Here is a 20,991-nt window from a genome sequence, read left to right as displayed (position 1 = left end):
CAATATTACCCCTTCATATGGCAGGGGCCACCAGATCCAATATTACCCCTTCATATGGCAGGGGCCACCAGATCCAATATTACCCCTTCATATGGAAGGGCCACCAGATCCAATATTACCCCTTCATATGGCAGGGGCCACCAGATCCAATATTACCCCTTCATATGGAAGGGCCACCAGATCTAAGCAAGTAAGCCATGGGTATAGCCTCAGCCCAGGCTACCCAAAATGACACATACACACACAGGTTCCATCTAATCACTACAAAGGGTACAACAAGGCACCAGGACTGATCAGGACCCATCATGTCCTCTCCAATTGCCATTGCAAGCTACCCGGCTAACCCAGAGACATGCACAGATAGGCTACAAGACCCATAGAACCAGGGGTACAACAGGGCAGATCATTGTGCCCCTCACATGCCAGGACCCATCATGTCCTCTCCACTTGTCATTATAAGCTATGGGTGAACTCCCCAGTCACAGGCACAGCCAAACGGATTGCCATCTCCATATACCCCGGGGCAAGTTCTCCAATGGATCCCCATCCTGTGGGGCATCAGACATGGAGGGGTGGGCAGCCTGTGCCAGCCTTGGATCCCAGACACACCGACCGATGACCTACATGGCAGATCCAGCAGAGATGAATGACAAATACCTGTCTTTGCAGCAGCCGCTGGCACCCTTTTCCTGCCCGGGCACGGAGCTGGCACAGGGCGGCGATCACAAGCTTTTGTCACCGAGCAAGGGATGAGCTGAGCGGCCAGATGTGGCTCATGATAACCGGGAGGTCGCTTACATAAGCCGGCCAGCTGGGAAGGAGGTGGGGGGGCTGCAGGCCTCCTAGTGAACGGAGGGAGGAGGTGGGATCCTCCCCGCAGGCATTGCCGGGGCTTCCCAGGGAGTCGCAGTGCTGAGTGTTGCCGAGGAAGGATGGCGGATCTCGGGGTGGAGGAGGCGGAGTTGCTGCTGGAAGAGGAAGGGAGGGTGAAGGGGCTGCTCAGCCCAGGGCGAGCTGGGGGGGCCGGGCTTGTGTGCAGCTAATCTGCCGTCACAGGTGCTGATGGAGTCACTTCCAGAGCGGCTCACATTACTCATCTGGCTCCATACACAGGGAGGAGGGAAGGTCACAACATGGGAGCTGCCAGACTGACAGCACGAGTTTACTGTCCTGGGTCAGCACTTTGCCCCCCCTTGGTACATTACCACTTCCTACATTTGCCCAATGCTCTGTTTAGTTTTTACAGCTGCCCCATGGAGTAAGTTAGGCTCCCTGTTCACATTTGTTTTTTACACCTTTAGGAAAGCTCAACACATCTATGTAACCTGTAACTCTGTAATAAACTACATTGATTTACTCTGAGTCTTCCTGGTGAGATGACCTGTCTGTGGATTCAGCATACAGACCAGGTCTATGGAGGTATGTGTGATTGCATAAAGCATATAACAGTGATAAAAGCATCTTGTAATAACTTTGTCTACTGTGCATTACAATTGGGATGTTTACAGGTTGTCCAGCAATGTCTGTGAGTGAAGCACATGGCTCAACACAGACTGAGATCTTCATAGGAATCACACTCACTAACTGGAGGATCAGATTTCAGTCTGCTGTGTTTAACTCTTCAGAACCCAAAGATTCACTATTGAGATGCTTTTATATTCATTTGACCTTTCTAAGTTTGCTTGGAACTATAAGAACTGCTGATTGTTATAATATTGCTGCTGGAGGAATCTTGTGCTGATATAGACTGTGCATTGCACAAAGCACCTGCTTCTCTGTGTCCTGTTTGCAAACAGATACAGCTATACTGCCAACACACCCAGCAACATGTCCAGAGAAAGGGTCTGTGCATCAATAAATCCACCACAAACATTGAGCACCCATCTCAAGATGAAGCTGTAGAACAACAGATAGACATACATTGGACCCAAACACACTGTTAAACTTTCCTTAAAGCTTAAAGAAAGTTATGAAACAAAAAGTGCTGTATGTGCAAAGCTAAAAAAGGCCTATGAATCTTATAAGAGACTGAAAAGTACTCATCTCTGCTATCAAGTAATAATACAGAGAAGTCTATTCAAGAGCTGAATAGCTACACTACTCTTAATGAACGGAGACACATCAGATTTTTAGGAGTCAAGTTTGATTTGTGTTTACAAGTTTAAGTCAAGGCATCATCTAGATCAGGGGTGCCCACACTTTTTTGGCTTGCAAGCTACTTTTAAAATGACCAAGTCAAAATGATCTACCAACAATAAAAACGTGGACTTATCTCCTGTGTGCGGTAAAGTTTTTCTTTGAAAGGCAGGGCTCCGCGATCTACCGGTAGATAGTGATCCACCTGTTGGGCACCCCTGATCTAGATCCCTTGCACAGGTGTCATTAAGGTCATGCTCACAGCATTCATTTCTAAATAACTCATTGATATTGGCACTGCAAAGGTGGAAGCTGCAAGAGCACAAGCTTGCTGCATAAGGAAGGAAGCAGCTAACAGGGCACAAGTCGTAGGAGGCACAGGCCCAAGCTGATCAAGCACGCGCACAGGAAAATAAAGCCAAAGCTGAAGCTGAGTTCGAAGTTCTTCAGAAGGAAAGGGTAGAGGCAGCAGCCATAGCTGAACTTTGAGTTTTTGAAGAAGCTGCAGAGGAAGAAATCTACCGTCCCATCTCAGAAATATCTGATGACCCAGGGAAGCGTACCCTACAATTCATGATAGACCAGAACGGTGCCAACGCAGATGTAGGAGAAGTTTTAGCTCCTGTGCACCAGCCTAATAAACATACGCCAGAAGGAGAAGATGCAACCATTAACTACGCAGATGATCCCAGCGCAGCTGACATTTCCTTAACTTTCAAGTCCCTGACAACTTACACAGCAACTCTGGTGCCACTGCAAACTATTCCACATCAAGTCACTTTAAAACCACCCGAGACCAATCGTGCCGTTTCCAATACCCCGATTTCGAGACCACCATATCTCAAGTCTTCACCTGGATTGAACCCATTTGTCACTCCAATCTCTCTTCCAACATCCAAACGCCAGGTATGAGATTACACCAACAACATGAACAGGGGAGAGGTTCCTGTCACAACAGCTCATGAGAGAAAGGATACATCAGACCTTGCTAAATATATGATCCACAGTGAACTTATCAGCACTGTCCTTATGAACTTTGATGTCCAGAAAACTATAGAAGTTGGAAATCCACATTTGAGTCAATAGTTCAAGACCTCAGCATTCCACCTATGCAAGAACTTGATTTACTGCTCAAATGGCTAGGTCCTCAGTCTTCAAACTGTGTTAACAGACTCAAAACTGCTTTTATCTATGAAACAGACAAAGGCCTTGATCTCGCATGGGATAAATGAACTTTATTTAAAAGATTATAAGATTTCTAGATTATCCAACAAAGACAACCAAGGGTTCCAGGAACTAAGTGATCTTCTCCTTGAGCTTGAATTTGCTAAGGTAGACCCACATTGACCAGGTCTCAGATTTCTTAATACTGCCCATGGAGTAAACCCAGTTGTGGCAAAATTACCCTACATTATACAAGATCAATGGGCAACTGCAGGTTCCAAATACAAAGAGCGTTATCATGTTGCCTTTCCATTGTTTTCCTTTTTTTCAAAGTGCAAAGACTTAACCAGAATGAAAAATGATCTGAGCTTCACCACCATTGAAAATAACACCTTGGGTTTCAATATTCTGAGGCACGAGGCTAGTTCAAGACAGAGAAATCCTAAAGGTTTAATTTCTGTAAGGAAGGCTGGGGTTTGCGTCTACTACTACAGAAGCCACTATCAATACAAAAAATGGAAGCCATAAAGACCCTGATCATAATTGCCTTATTCACGACAAGCCAAACCCTCTGAGAAAGTGTTGTGTTTTTAGGGAGAAGCCCGTTGAGGAACGCATAGAGATTCTAAGAAATCATGATATCTGCTTTAGATGTTGCGCATTCACTGAACATTTTGCCAGAGATTGCAAAGCTTCAGTTAAGTGTTCTGAAAGCAACAGTGACAATCATGTATCAGCGTTTCACCCAGGCACCATTAAATGGGACTCCAAGCCCACTAATGGGTACAAATTCTCTTCTGATCACGGCGGGGGGAGTGCTAACCGACTGGCTACCGCTGTTAGGTAGAAGTGAGAACAGCAAAAGATGGAGTAATCAAGACCTTTTTTCAACCTATCACAGAAGTTGTGTTGCTTCTGCCTGCAGACTAACCACTTGATGTTTTTCTACTGTTTAACAGACTTCACATTTTTAAAGATTGTGTTTAGTTGTTAAGTTTAGAAGGAATGACCTGATTTTATGTCATTCCTGTATGGACTTTTTTTTGGGGGGGACTTATTGCATTATTATATGTTATATTGCATAGTGGTATCTACTGATACCAGACGGGGAGTGTTCTGCCGCAGCAGTTTGTTGACTTATGTTTGGTATGATCCTGTGTCCCCTCTCTGCTCTGTTTAGTTTTTACTGCTGCCTTCATGGAGTAAGTTAGGCTCCCTTCCCTATCCCTTCAAGAGTTAGAGGGATATTGTTCGGATATGCTTTTTTCACCTTCAGGAAAAGCTCAACACATCTTTGTAACCTGCAACCCTGAAATAAACTTCATTGATTTACTCTGAGTCTTCCTGGTGAGATGAACTGTCTGTGGATTGATGCCAGATGCAGCAAGTCTCCATACTGTTCATACAGAGCGGGTCAAAGGAGGTATGTTTGACTGCATAAAGCGGTGTTTTGAAACAGAACACACACACACACACACACACACACATTTAACTTTCAGGAAATGCAGCTTGCAGAGGTTTCGTCATACACAAGGGCAAGAATTGATCAGTGCCATGTATCCCTAAAATCCTGGGAATTCAAGGAGAACATCAAAGAAGGTATATTACTTTTTACTGGATTCCATATCCACAGGTTTTCTATACAAAAGCTTTCTATTACTTCCATTGCCTACTAAAGACTTCCACACTCATAACCTCTTCCCCATGGTTCCAAGACTCTAGAGCAGAGGTCGGCCAGATACGGCCTAGCCAGTAGTCCGTTCCAGCCTAAGGCCCCCCTGGTGGATCGGCCTAACCCCAGCAGGCAAGGAACGGAAACCCGCAGGAAACCCGAGATTCCTTCTTTCCGTATGCATTCCCTTTCCTCCGTATGCGGGCATTCCTGGTGGGGGCGGAGTCATCAGCGCAGGGCTAGAGAGAGAGAGAGAGTCCAGCCTAGTGTGCCTTCTTGACCTCCTGAAATGGCCTAGTAGCCAAAAAAGTTTGCTGACCCCTGCTCTAGAGCATCCTCTTCTCTCCAGAACTCCCACTAGGCTTGGTAATATTTTAACACCTCTAAACCCATCATTCCAATACCTTCTCGCTATAATCCTTCACTGTAGTTTCATACCACCATCTATTTGCTTAAGCTTCTGATAATACAAGGGGAATCAGTCTTACACGCATAGATCTGCTGAAACCCAGCCCTATCCTTTCTTGTGGAGTACACAATTGCCAAAACTGGGCCATGGTGTTTAGTTATTATGGGCGGGCCAGAACTTTTTCATGGTGGAAAGAAGACTTTTTCTATGCAAAATATTCAGTTCTCATCAATGGCTAGATGATTCTGTGAGCTCTTTAAAAGCAAAAATAAAACCGTCACAGTAAAATGCCAAGTGAATTGCTTTTTTAAACTACTGTGAGCAATGGAGGCTGACTGTCCTGAGAAACACATTACAATCCTAAAAACGAATGTGCCATAAAGGCAGATTAAATAAAATGTACATTTCAATGTGAGAAGGATCCTTCCTACAATATGACATTTAGCATCTAACAGGTTACAATCTCTCAAAGTACGGAAGATGTACTACACAGGTACTAATACATTTCTAAATAGGCGACTTGGACTTCTCATAACCCTACAATCAAGCCAAATTTCTGTGTCAATAAACCAACCTGCTAAAAAGCAATTTTCTCAAGTAATCAATATCTCATTAATTTACATGTTATATTGTAGTATGTTTACTATTTGTATTTCTTCTGAAGCAATTAGCTTTATTACTCTTGTTCCGAAGACCTCAACACTACACATAGGTGCCCCTCAGACTGATTTGCCTTTAATCAAATCCATGTTTTTTCCATGTTGGCCAAAGCTACAAGTTTGCTTTAATTCCCCAAACTCCTAACACAGCACAGGCTCAATTTTCTTTGCTTCTCCCAACACCAGGAACAGAGAAAATCCTTTTTTGAAGTATGGATGCGCATATGACAGTATTGGTATTGCCCCAGACCTGTTACATGGGGCAAATAAAAGAGTTGATAGACTTGTGTACCCTCTGACTAGGATAACTGAGTTTTTACATGACTGTCCTTGTTCCTGGGAGCTAAACCAAGTGTTTGAGGAGCTAAGTAAAAGTAAGCAATTGCTGCTGGGAAAGACAAATCACAGCAAACCATTGCTTTGTTTTGTTGTAATGACACATTTGACAGATCACTGGGGGAAGGGGAAACTTAGCAAACACTTTCTTCTAAAATAGGCATTCTCCCAGCACACTCAGTACCCATGTACAGTCACTTGATTGAATGACTGCTTTACAGGAAACTTGTCATTAGACAAGCACAGATCCCTATTGTGGGCTCACTATCTAAAAATGTTTCTTGCCTGGATGTCATGCTGACTCTTCTGCTTCCATACTTCAAATCACTGACCACAAACTAGTAGGTAGATAAGGATTATCCAGATCAATAAAGGTCAATAACCGCATTAAAGCTGGGTTGATGTTCAAAAGCAAGTCAACAATTGCAGCCCCCTTCATTTTCTCATGACTGTTTACTGATAAAGTCAGTCTGTTTTTTGTTTTTATTAATGTGGTTGTTGTATAATAAGACACATTGTTGTATTAAACAATACAGTTACGTTTTGAATGAGAAAAGTGTCTTATGTAGCAACCATCATTTTTTTTAATGCTGAACCCGTTACACTGTAATTCTGTACTGCTATGAAAAATCAAATAAAACTTTCCTACACAAACTGGAGGCTACTAATATGTTGTTAAACAGCTTGGTGGGGGTGTTTTTTATATCTCCCAAGGAAAACAACCAAAACTGTTAGAGAATTTCTAATTCTTCCAGTAAAACAGAGCCGTCTTTGTTGCCTGGTACTATCAGTCTCCTACAGATTCCAACTGTTCACTGAGCTGCACTCAGCTAACCGTCTTACCTTCAATTACTGTCTTGGCTGGAAGCCTGCAAACGCTTGTTGTGCAAGAAACACTGTGTCCTCTGCTGTACTGCAGGTCGTTTAGAGCAGACTTTTAGTGTGCTATAAAAATGGATTCTCATACAGGTTATAAATATACAGTGCTGGGGAGGAGAGGAAGATATCCAAGCAGTGACAGATTAAAGGCAGAAAGGGATACACACCGAATACCATTGATGGGCTGATCTGTCACAGCTCACGTAGGAGTCCCTGTGTACTCCCAGACATGACAGCTTCTTCTCTGCAATGCTTGGCTTATCCAACACCCCTGGCAGTGACAATTACCTGGCTACCTATCTTATGAAAGACACAGTAGAATGCCTGTTGGAGAGTTGGAGAAAATTGGCTATTGCTGATCAGCGGTCAATCTTTCTATCGTTAACATTCACAACAAAAGGGGAATCTCTAAAACAAACTAGAGTTTAAATCTGACGGTTTCTATCTCTGCTCTGCTTTGCCACAAACCAAAAAGGAAAACCTTGGTTGAAAAGTGGCTCTCCTTTTAAATAATTTGTGATCTTCATCACAATTGGCTGCTTTGCCATTGTTGCCAATTATTATTATTATTATTATTAATAAACAGGATTTATATAGCGCCAACATATTACGCAGCGCTGTACATTAAATAGGGATAAACACTGCCCATTCTAGCCATTACCCCTAAACAGGTAAATGTTCACATCTGTTACTTCTGGATCAGAAAATGATCCCATCTAAAAGCAATCTGAGACCTTGACAGACCAATTTATAAAAAGAAAAAAAATATATCATTTATAGGATGATCCATAGATCATAAAACTGTGTTGCTATAGGTCCCCCTTGAGAAATTAGGTGTTTGTGCCTCTCAGGTCAGTTTAAGTGACAGTGTTCTCCCTAGCCCCTTTTAGCTGGGTGTACCACCCGGCACTTTTGGGTGGTTTCTGAAGAGTTGGGTCACAATACGGGGGCTGCCACCCACCTACAATTTCTTACCACCCGGTTTGAAAAAATGTCTGGCTTGAACACAGTGATACCAATTAACTTTTTGGCTATCCGTAATTGTAATATAAATGAGTTCTGATCACCACACTAATGTACTTACTGTAAGTATAAGAAATAGTAATTATAGCCGGGGTTCTCAGAAGACCTGAAAGTTATTTCATGGGTTCCCTGGCATTACAAAGATTGAGAAACACTGCTCTAGAAGAGGCTTGACTTGGACTTATAAAGATGAGCTGTTGCAATGTAAACATATATCCAACTAAACATGAACTTTAGGCTTTCATCACAATTATATGCCACAAAAAGGAACTGATGACAAAGAGGGAGAAGATGTCAAATTTGAAATTGAATAAAATTATGCTATAAAGGCCTTTTTATCTACAAATTATGGAATTCTTCTACAAAAGGTTTCTAATTTCAGATCGGATCAAATCAGAGTTTTGCTTCTTTAAATAGAGGATTACATACTTCAAACTTCCCACTGGTTCAGCAATGCAAAGTTCACTGGCCTGATTAAAGCAAACAAGACTTAGCTTGTACCTGCCATACAACAGACTCACACATGCTCTTTGTTTGCTTGAAGTTGACACAAAATAATATTGCAGGTTAAAGAGGAACATCATCTTAGCTGCAATTAGGTAAATAAAACACACAGAGACAAGGAGAGAAAGCTATTGAGCATAACAGGCGCACCAAAGAGCCAGTGACTGGTTTCCCTTTGTTAATGCACAGTGCAGACTGCCTGTTCTGGTCACTGATGTCACAACTAGCACTAACAGCATGTTCTGTTCCTAAATATGATCATTTTATCCTTTAGCAGGCCTGACCTCTATTTTGTAAAATAAAGCTGGAAGAACAAGTTGCAGCTCTTTATTTGGCACTGTAAAACCACAAAGTGCTGAACTAAATGGCATAGATTTAGGCCTAGCCTAATGAGTATTACTCACAATAACCTCATTGATGCCAGCTGGCCTTTGACCACACACAGGCACAAGCCAGTACAATCACTGCAAGATCACATTTACAGGCATGCTCTATATCCATCCCATAGACTGAGATTACATTTTTCCTCCTTCTGGGACAACAGGCGTAATGCAATTTCCAGTCAGTCAGACTGAAAACGGCCAACAAATCAAAGGCAGTGGTGAGGAAATAAGTTAAAAATACTTTTTACGAAGCCATTTTTTTTATCCAGTGACTGAAGCCGAATAAGAAAAAAAACAAAGGGGTTGCCCACAGAAATTAGGGCTTCATTTTTTCTCTTTGTTATTTTCATTAGTTTCATATTTTTAAGGGAGTTACAAATTAATTCCCGTATACACAGTGTTTTGTTCTTATTTTTACACATTCACTTCTGAAAGCATATAAGCATGCAAAGACCTTCAGGTAGGTTAGAAATATGTTACATTTTACATCACGTCTGCAACTTATTTAATGACATGATACTTGACGTCATCCTACTGAGGAGTTGCGGTACAAAGTAGAGAATCAGATTATTGTGTGATGTATAAGCAATATTGCAGGTAGACCTTTAGGTACATTTCTCAAGTGACCCCTTTCTATGGAACAGTATGTTGTGAGCTGCAATCCGTACAAATATTACCAAAATGCTATAGGCTTTTTATGAAATGAAATCAGGAGCCCTTCAAGTTATATTCAATTCGACCCACTGTGACATTTGTGTTTGGCATGCCAGGGCTATTTCTAATGGTAAACCAATTGGAGGGCTGAAGTCTGCTATGAGAGTAAACCAATCTGCATTATAGTCTGATAACAGATTAGTCATAGATTAACAGCAGCTCCTGAGCAAAGTTTACAGGTCTGATCAACGACCAGGCACATGTTCCAGATAAAGTCACAGAACAATTTTGCTCCCTACATCTTTCACAACTCTATTACGTTAAAGTAAAATGTGGTGATCACAGTCACAAGTCATCATGTACTTAAGCCATGCTTTATACACTTGAGAGATCTAAATCACAAGAAAATTCTTACCAAATCAGACCTTGTAAGAATTCAACACTGATATATTTTTGTTTTACTAAGTGTAAATGTGAGTCTACTTACTATGAATCACAAACAAATACATAAATATGTTCTTTCTTATATTTTCAACTGAGTAAGACTATGTTTGCCAGCCGTTTGCCTATTGTCATACCTGATTTGAAATAGAAAAATCTCTTAAACTGTTTCGCGTCAAATAAAGCCTAGGTGGAAATCATAAACTCTCTCAGGGCTGTCAGCTACCGCTATAGCTATTTCATGTCTTCAGATATTACAAATTGTCTCTTATTTTCTATCAAAGACTTTTTCTGGTATATATGCAGCCTGAGCAAAATAGCTGCATTTATGTACATTCAAACAACGACTATACATTGAAACAAGCATAGGATACAAACTAACAGTAATAACTAGTCAGATAGCAGTTATGTCAGAACATATTTAAAAGCAATCTACCTTTAACTATGTACAATGAAGACAGAACAAACCTCTCCATTTATATCCAATCAGGTATACCCTCCCACTACATATTTGTTAGGTAAACTATTAGAGGGCTGTGCTGATTGTGTGTGGTCAAAAAAGAACTATAGAGGCCTATAAATAAATATACATGTGAAAGAGATCAGTTTCTTTGTAAACAATCTTATCAACCTGTGCTAATCTATTGAAATGTATTATGTGTGTAGTCTGTAATTATCTGTGTACAGGGGGTCAGGATTTTGAATCCTTTATTCTCTCTGCTGAAAACATTGAAAACAATAGACTAGCAGACAGAGACCTAGGATGAGAGCTGCTGCTTGGCATACACACTTGCAATTATAGTCGTTGGAAAGGATCTTTCACGATCCTTTCCAACGACTATGCACTCCACGATGTATGAACGATGCTGTACATACAGCACCGTTCTACCCTATGCAGAGGGGAGAGTGACGTAGCGGCCCTTAACTTGCATTGCGATCGTTCCTCGTTCATCGTCCGAGGATCCGCTAGGACAGTCGTTCGGATGCTAAACGGCGCACGCTGTACACACTTCAGATTTTCATAAGATATTGGCCCTGAGCCGATTATCGGGCGAGAACCATTGGAAGTGTGTACGTAGCTTTATTGTTGGCAAAAAAGTACTTTCTTCCTCTCGAAAAATGCAGTCATTGGTTGCTCTTTCCCTGTTGGTGTAAAGTGACAGAGCAGATGCCTACATGATCCATGGCACACATTAGGTGAAACTGCAGTGTTCACCACAGGCTCATTTAATTGGGCGCATTGCCCGGCATACATTTGCAGGTGTCCAGCTGACAGCTGCTTGTTTTGTATTTTCTATAGGCTGGTATCAAACTACATGCTAGCAATCTTTAAAGTCTTGCATGAGTTCACAGACTTAAAAATGCCAATCACTGGGCAAGCCATGGGGACAAATTACAAGCAGACCTTGCTGCCCTGACCTGCAAAAAAAGACCAATTCAGCACAAGACCGTTCTGCAAGTAATTTATTTTATTAGTTACCTTTTTATATTACTTTGTTATGTTATATATCTGTAAAGAATTCCTAATCTGCTTTCAATTTTTATCCTATGGTGGTAATTGATTTTTAATTTTGATCATTTCTGTCAACGGAGCATATGCAAACCCCTGCCCTATACCACAACGCAATGCCTGGGTCTAAGCAACCAAGACAGCTCCAGTCCAATTCTAACCATGAAAACTAGGAATGAAGGCATGGCTGTGGATGATGTCAACACAGAACTTCACCTTGGTTACAAAGGTTATCAATGTCACGGTACAAGTTCCACACACACATCCTTAACCATTGTTATGTAGCCGACTACAAAGGAAACCAGGGGACTTTCCACTTTCTACATCACAAGAACATTTTATGCTTCACAAACCCTTTTTTTGATGAGGAAAAGATATGCACAGTAAACACACGTTTGACGTGTTAAATAACATAACTCCACTGCTATCAGTCATAATTTATAAGGATAAACGCAGGTAACCTTTGTGCAGACTTTCTACAAGAATTGCTTGTCACTAAGGAATGTGATACTTGTGGTTTACATGAGGTTTGTTGACAAAGTCAAATGAAAGACTGCAGTAGGAAAAATAGAGCAGATCTTATATACATAATGATATAAGCCAATAATTATACTAGCTAAAACTGATGAAATGACAGGACTTTGGAGTGTGCCTGGTAACGTGTGAGCCCATTCAGCCAAACGAGAAGGTACCAATGTGGCATTTAGTAAATGGTTGAGGGTCAGGGCTCTGTGCAGGCCGATCAAATGTATCCACACTAGACTGGTCAAAAAAACACTTTAGTTGAGCCAAGTTCTAGAATAGTTTCCCTCTCTCACTGGGAACTGTTATTGCAATCAAAATATATCTGTGCATAGAAGCCTATACTGGGCAATTTATGATTACATTTACCAGTACGGGGCCAGACAACAAAGCAGCCCTATTCAATTGGCTTATTGTTGCACAGCATGCTCATTTTGTGCCCATCCATGCACAAATATGCAGTTTAACATCTATTACAACTAGAATGTGAGAACATCTGTACATGGGAGCATTGGACTCTGGTAAGATTGTGTTCTGCTTCATTAGGTACAAAGGGCAATTTAAGGGCGATAGGGATTGCTTATACCTACGAGACGATACAATAGCAATGTTGTAAGTAGAGATTTTATATCAGCATTTTAGAAATCTGTATGTATGTATGTATGTGGGTTAGGGGAATGTGTTGCTGTACAAAGCTAATAGGGGAAAAAGCGATAGAGCTTGGAGGATACAGCTTTCACAGGGGCAGATGGTCTACAAAAAGAGCCATACATTACGCTGGTGGTCATTTACCACTCCCCAACCCCAATTATAGAAAAACAGAGGTCTTTATAGATACCTTAGGAATGGGGACTTTAAATAAAAGGAGGCTATTTATCCTGGCAAAGCCAGAACATGGTCAAACTGGTCAAAATTCTAAAGCAGTGCTTCCCAACCAAGGTTCCAGAGATTGCTGGGGGTTCCTTGAGAAATGAGTAGTTTGCCTTCAACAGGTTAATGTATTATGTATAATAAATATTGTCAGCGGCTCCCAGAAAAGTGAAAGTTATTTAAAGGGTTCCGCCATGTTAAAAAGATTTGGATAGGCTGTTTTACAGGCATCCAATGAGTTCCTAAAAGCAAATTCTGGTTGAAGCCACATAGGTGATAATCTCAAACTGTTGGCTTGCAATTAGCACCTCTTTAATCAGTCATCGAGTAAGGCTGCAATCATTTTAGATTTATTCTTTGAGGGGAAAAACATGCAAAAAATGGCTCATGCAGATGAACACTATTTTTATTGAAACTTGAAATAAAATATTTTTGTAATTGCCAATTAGGCTAGAAGTTGAAATGCATTGTGCTTGGAAACTGAGCAGACACCTCTGGCTACAAATCCCTTTCTAGTACATGCAGCCTTTGTTAATCATTATTTAGGACACAGACCCTGCTCACATTGAAGTTGTTTTGTGCCTGGAACCATTGGCATCAGGAGGTGACAGAGCAGTGCCTGGGGCAAGTATACATTAGGCAGCACACAGCCAGGGAAATCACCAATATGAAAGTTGTTGGCAGCAATGCAAAAAAGGTAGATCAACAGCCAAGTCCAAAAGAACCAAAGTACCGTATATGCCACTGGCATGGGCTGCTATAAGTTACTGAGCGATGCACAATGTGAACTCAAATTGATTGTTAAATTCTAATAACTTGAATGACTGAAAACTTTCATTCACACTAATATGATACATTTTATCATTTAAATATAATAACACATTTGGAAGAAAGGTGTAACACTTCAGGTACAAATATCTTGTTGCCTTTACAAGCATGCACATGGACAGCAATGAAAGCAATGCTTCGGGGCATTAAACAATGTTCACCAACAACAAGTCCCAGAATACTTGTGAAGCAAAAGGACTTTTGCTTGCACAACATTTTGGAGCACCGCCACTTGCTTCTCTTCTTGTCATGTTTAAAACAAACATCCATTGCACAGATATTTGTTGAACAGTTCAAATGCCAGCATATATGCATTCTTAACCATTAGGTTAGACAGCAGTCTGACAGTATAAATCCTATTACTGTTACTGTGTTACACAACATTTTAAGAAGCTTCAAACCATTGTATCATAACAAGCCCAGACTGGTAATCTGACTCCTCTGGCATTTGCCAGAACGACTTGTAAATTCATCATTGGATTGGCCTGCAGTCATAGATTTTTTTTTAATAGGCCATCGAGTTCCCTTTCGGTCCTGATGTCTGCAAATTTTATTGCTACAATGTGACATGGAAACTATAGTATGAAATGTCCAATTCAAAGTAGGCATTTCAGGCCCGATATTTGTTTTCTTTCTGGCTCTCCATGACAGTCAACAGGTACAATTCATTATGCAACAACGAATGTGTTATATATATCATCATTTTTATGCTCGGTACTGGAATAGCTTTCACTGTTGCAAACAATGATCTCCAAAGTTTTCTGAAATTCAAGGTGTCTAGACCTAAAGTAAACCAAAATACCCAACACATCCAGCTGGAGAAGCCAGGAGCCAAATGTAAAGTTGCCCAAAAATTATAGTAATATCCCCAACTGATGTGTCTATGGATAGATATATAATACTAGCTCAAAATATTTTTCTCAAATGGTAACCTAAATATCTCACAGATGTGATCAGACTGTGTACACAGAATACACAGGGTATGTAATTATAGGGAAAGCTTCAAATGCAAGACTATACCGACTATGGCACCTTTTCTTTTATATTTTTCAAGTTAATTTACGTTTTTTAATCAGCAAGCATTGAGCATGAGTAAATCATGTAATCCAGCAGGTTTTATTGCTTGTTTTGCCCTGTCACCTGGCTGTGTATCTGGTTACAGGTTCTGTAAGGTATTTCTCTTTGGGGATTTACAATAGAGCTGGAGGTAGGTTGCTCAGCAACTGTGAGAAGTCATACAAGTCAAATGAATACAACTGGGTTAATTAAGGACAGGATCATTTCACACATAATGGTACCTGAATATGGCCTAGCCAGCATATCTAAACCAAAGATATCCGTTATAAAAGAACCTACAACTTAAAAAAGTAGTCCTCTAACCCATCGAATCTAAAAAGCCAGCTATGCAGCACCAAGGTCATGGTAAGATTGTTATTTACGGTTGCACCGCAGCTAAACGGTAGCGTCGCTGGTAACATGTTTCATGCCTTACAGATCTTCGGACGAAGCCTGTAGATAAATTGGAGGAGCTGCTATTGTTGACCTTCTAAAAACTCTTTTTGGCTGGGTATTACAGATTTCATTATATTTAGAATTACTGAACAGAATGCAGATTAGATTAGTTCCTAAAGGTGCATCATGTACATTTGTTTGTACAATGTGGTCCATTAGGTAGCCAAATCAAATATATGCTGCACAGAGCCATAGTGGGAACAGTTATATTCAGTAAAAACAATTTACATTTGCAAAAAAAAAAATCTCTACTTACTATGGTTTCCTTTTAAAATGAATTCCTAAATGCAGAGCTTGTATAAAAAAACATTTCCTTTACCTTTGACGTTTGCATTTCTACGGTGAACATAAGAGCAATGTAAACACCATTGGAAGGCTGAACTGAGCCACGTATGTCATCAGTGTGGTAACAGCTGATGAGATGACATGGGGTGATTATTTGTTTTTTGATCACGTGACTGGAGCAAGCTAAATTTCCAATCAGCAGACCAATCAAAAGAATGTCTAGACCGGTCTACAGGAAGTTCCAAACCTATGACACAATATAGAAGTATCTTCAGTGTGCAGCTGAGCGCCTGTCTCGGGCTGGCAGCAGAGATGGACTCCAAAACAATTCTCTGTGTATAGGAGATTGCCAGTCTAAATCACTTTCCACATACAACCTACTAGGGAGGCTGCACAGTCACAGCTGAGCTCTGCTCTATCTCATTCTAACAGAACTGGTTCACCTTTATTGTGTAATGCAAAGGTGCTCATGGACAGGCCAATGAAATGCCACAATAACCTGTAATAGACCATATAATGTTACCTGGGCATATGCGTGCATCATTTTTGGATGAGTTCTGCTTTAATTTTAGTCAATTTAGTCAGAAATGCTATCCAGTAAATAAAGTAAAAAAATGTACTGTAAATTCTGTGTAATCAAATGCAAATAATTAACACAACTGCATGGAAGGTCAAGCAAGAGGTCAGTGGCATGCTTTCCCTTTGCCATTTAGATTTAAAAGGAGTTTGTTACCAGCAGATCTGTTCCAGGATCACTAACTAGAACGTTGTGGAGGCCATACAGTGTCTAAAACTGAATTACTCCGCATATGCGCTCAATAATACCACTATAATTTTCAGGTTTGACTACTGTGTACCTTTAAAGTGATCACACTATTAAGACAAAGACACAATAGCACAAAAGCAGCAGGACCGTTAGCTGCTAAAAGATTGGAATCTCACGTGTTGTTGTCTGCTTTTCCAATACTGAGTGTCAGGACCTCATCACAAGGCTGATGCAGATACAGAGGTTCCTTGCAGAAATCACACTAAATTGAATGAAAGCAATCTACAAATGGTTCTCTCTAGCAGTTCCACGTGATGGGTTTCTTTCCATTACCAGCATATCAAAATGAAATAATAGCATGCTGTGACAGTGGCAAAATGCTGCATGAATCATATCAATTTGTAACACTTTACCCACCCACGGTTACAATTGTGATTTCTCCATTACTCCTCAGCTGTATGCATGAGATGCTTACAAATTTTGCATTTGTTTCTTTTTTTCTTTGGGTGGGAGGGCATTTCTCCCTTTTATTACATAATGGGTCAATCTGTTCTAACCACAAACTATAGAGGGAATATTTGCAGAATCCTAGAACAATCCTGTTTCTGTGTTTACTAGACATAAAAGTCTCCATTGGGCAAGTCCACCCTTTTACCTAAACTCTTCTGGGTGGACTAAATACTAATGACGTCCTTTAATAATTGTATGCAAACCCAAACTTGAATAGGATATAATTATTTTGGCTCAAGTTGTGTGCAAAAAATGGTTCCCAGCCGTTGGGATCATGGTTTGTGCCTTTGGTAACAACCGCAGATCTGAAATGGCCCACAAAACATGTGTATTTACCCATGTTTCACCCCAGTAAAGACCCTGCAAGTACAGAGAAATACTTGTAAGTTTGTCAGAAATTATTTCAACTCATAAATCCTATTGTGTTGTCAACATTTCTCAGTGTAGCTACTAAAACAGAAGGGGAATAAAGTTGAAGTATCATAGAGAAGGGAAATCTCCGGGGGATAAAGAATTCAGTTTGGGTAGGCGTTGTGCCCAATACAACTCCCTATAGTTGGGACTTGGACTATGGTTGGTTTGGTTGGCCTAATGTGAAATATACAGCTTCTTCTATTAAAGTAATATTTCCAACAAATCCAGAGGATGATAAAATATAGCAGTGATTAAAACCAACATGAAATATGGCAAAGCATTTTTTATTTCAGTTACTAGGTCAGGCACAGATTGTTTCATAAATCAGCCGGCGTGAACCTTACAATGTACCTGTAGTAATTTCTACCTTTCTTGGCTTCCCACCACACTGTCCACATTTCTCAGAGTCAGAAAGGTTTTAGAATCTTTCCACTTCTAAGAGAGGAAGTAATATATTATTTAGAAGTCAGATGGAACATTTTTTTTTTTAACCAGACCCGAGATCTATTTTTTTCAGACCATCTTGTTTGCACTTAGCAGCAGAAGAGAACAGGGTGGTTAGTGAGAGTGCGATCCGTTGTCATAGTAACCCCTGCACTTGTTTTTCTAAGTGCTCTAGCGTTTTTCAATTTTTTTTGTCTTTCTCTTCTGATCTGTGCGGTGGCTACCGCTGTTACTCGTTCATTTATATTCTGCAAGGCTTCCATATAATAATAATGAAAAGGATCAGTTAATTAACACAGCAACCTAGATAGCATTATTGAACCTTTTGTGAATGAAGCATTCACCCAAAATGCATTATTTTTAATATACTTCTACAAGGTCACCATACTCTGGGGTACTTAACAAGAAATGACAGCTAAATGGTAAGCAGATGGGGCAGGGTGATGATTAAAATGGTATGAAAAAACAAACAAAAAAAAAAATCCTTGCCTGATTTGTGGATTCTGTTCCCTACAGGGACATTATTATGTGCCACAGTTGTATTCTATCACTGTGGGTTCCCGGTGAAGAGGAATTCATTGAAGTGGCTTCCATCCAAAATTCACCTATGTGGGATTGTGTCTAAGACTGTTGGAGAGATAATAATTTGTAAGCGCCTTTACCTTAGCACACACAAGCAAAAAGCACTGACCAATATTAAGTGTACTAATTTTGTGTGGTTCCTTACCCGTATGCAAATACTAATCCTAAAATACTAATACTAAAAGCAGCTGTAAGACCACATTGATACCGCATTGCCCCAACATGCAGTCCCTATGTCACCCAGGAAAATCTAAATGCTGCTCTACTTTGCTCAGGCACTTGTATGTTCAAATTGTACCAACTACTTGTTTGGATAGAGGTGGTGGGACCACACATTTTATTATTATTATTATCATCCAGTATTTATATAACACCATCATATTACGCAGCACTTTACTAAGTCCATAGTCATATCACTAGCTGTCCCTCAAAGGGGCTCACAATCTAATGTCCCTACCAAAGTCATATGTCATTACCACAGTCTAAGGTCAATTTTGGAGGAAGCCCATTAACCTAACTGCAGGTTTTTGGGATGTGGGAGGAAACCTACACAAACACGGGGAGAACCTGCAAACACAAATGATTAAATTCAGCCATATGCAGGTGATGAATATGTGGTCAGAAGGTACAAATCTCCATATGGCACCCATTGGTGTTATACCAAATGAATGTCTGTGTGGAAAGCTATGCTTTGATATATTTACTTAAAACCAACATATTATTATTAGTAGTAAACAGCATTTATATAGCACCAATTATATTACGCAGTGCTGTACAATAAAGAGTAGTAGTAAATGACAGACATATACAATAAATAGTGGCAGTAAATGACAGACAGATACAGACAATGACACAGGAAGAGGAGAGGACCCTGACCAGAAGAGCTTACAATCTAGGAGGAGAGGGAAGTAGCACATAATAGGAGGGGGATATATGATTGTGGAGAATTCACAATCCCATGTGTACACTGGGTGAAAATATCTTACAATTAACAAAAAATGTGCTTAAAAAAATTGGTCAATTTAACCATTGCATGGTCATTTTAGAATGGTTTAATCTATGTAGACATAGAGACACAACATACTCCTGTTCCAAACAACTGTTCAAGCAGAAGATGCACATCACCAGCATTACTGTGATGACCTGTATACACAGCATGGGTTTTAATACTGTAAGCATATGCCTGCCTTCTAAGGGCTTACAATCTATTCTTAGTGCCGTGGATACAAAGGATATAACCAGCTGACTGAGGACACCAAGCTTGCAAAGGGATTTGATCAGGGTCATGTCTTTTGATATGGCGACACCAAGACTGCCTTTAAATCTATTATGAAACCAAATGAAAGAGGAATTTTTATATATATATATATATATATATATATATATATATATATATATATATACATATACACACACACATACACAAGTATAATTGCATTGGCATCCTCCACCATCTGCTGTAGCTTCTTACCACTGTCTTTTTCCCACATAGCTTTTGAGCTAGCTTTGGTGAGTGTTGGTGGGTGACCGATGGATATTTGTTTGCAAGCTCCTCCAGAGGGCTGCAACGAACAATGCTTTATTATGTGTTGCATATTAGTAACACATTCATTAGTAACATAATAAATCCAGGAAACAAAACATGTGCCTTATGGTCAAAATGAAATTGCTTCCAGCTGTGACTAGAAACAAAGCTCCAAGAGAATTTAATAAATTCATAATAAAACTCAATAAATCCATATATTAGTCACATATAAATATGTGTAAAGTCAGCTGTGTTTAGGGTAGATATGAGTGACATTATGCCAGTTGACAATTGATGAACCCCACAGCAACAGAGGCCAAAACACCATATGATGTATGAAATGTAAAAAACTATCAATTGTATTGTGTTCTTTGGTATATACGAAATATAAAAGTATGCAATGATATACCTAAGGACAATATCAGCCTGCTTCCTAATGCTCTGTTTATTTTCATGTCATCACTGTAATTCCCTAATTAGATAGATGATTCCATAAAACGACACATAATTGACATGGCATTTCATTGTGAAGTTTGGCTGAAACATCACTGCAAGATTTGTAATGCCTTGTAATGTCATCTGTGAAAATGACTAATCAGCAAAGTTAATGAACCATTTTCCATGGCAAATTCTAATGAACCTTTGTGAGATAACCTTCTATAATGTGTTAATAACACACAATTATCATCACTGTTGATATGATCTGGATTTCTGACATCCTGCATGTGTGTGTTGTAGCTTCACAAATGCTGCATTTGAAAGTCCTAGTATACCAGTCCCATAGGAATCAACAAGGCACCTTTAAGGCTTATTTACTGGATTGAACTGTGAAAGGTTTTATCGAGAAATGTAGGGCAGCAGGGTGGCTTAGAGGTTTCCACTCTGGCCTTTGCGGCACTAGGTCCCAGGTTTGAATCTGCAGGTTCTCCCCGTGTGTGCGTGGGTTTCCTCTGGGTATTCCGC

General features: G+C 40.2%; 1 protein-coding gene across 2 annotated transcripts in view; it reads right to left on the bottom strand.

Moving 5' to 3' along the window:
• JMJD1C (jumonji domain containing 1C) overlaps positions 1–20,991 on the bottom strand; it is a 201,500-nt gene that overhangs the window by 84,783 nt on the left and 95,726 nt on the right. The window contains exon 1 of one of the 2 annotated variants that reach the window (XM_072423119.1): positions 658–968. The exons of the other annotated variant lie outside the window; for it this stretch is intronic. The gene's annotated coding sequence lies outside the window, so the exon portion shown is untranslated. Of the gene's footprint in view, positions 1–657; positions 969–20,991 lie in introns of those variants that run through there. 2 annotated transcript variants of the gene reach the window in all.

Source organism: Pyxicephalus adspersus, chromosome 10 (genome assembly GCF_032062135.1).
Source record: "Pyxicephalus adspersus chromosome 10, UCB_Pads_2.0, whole genome shotgun sequence".
Taxonomy (NCBI): Eukaryota; Metazoa; Chordata; class Amphibia; order Anura; family Pyxicephalidae; genus Pyxicephalus; species Pyxicephalus adspersus.
Note: the sequence above shows the minus strand (reverse complement) of the source record. Positions and strands in the feature narration are given on the sequence as shown.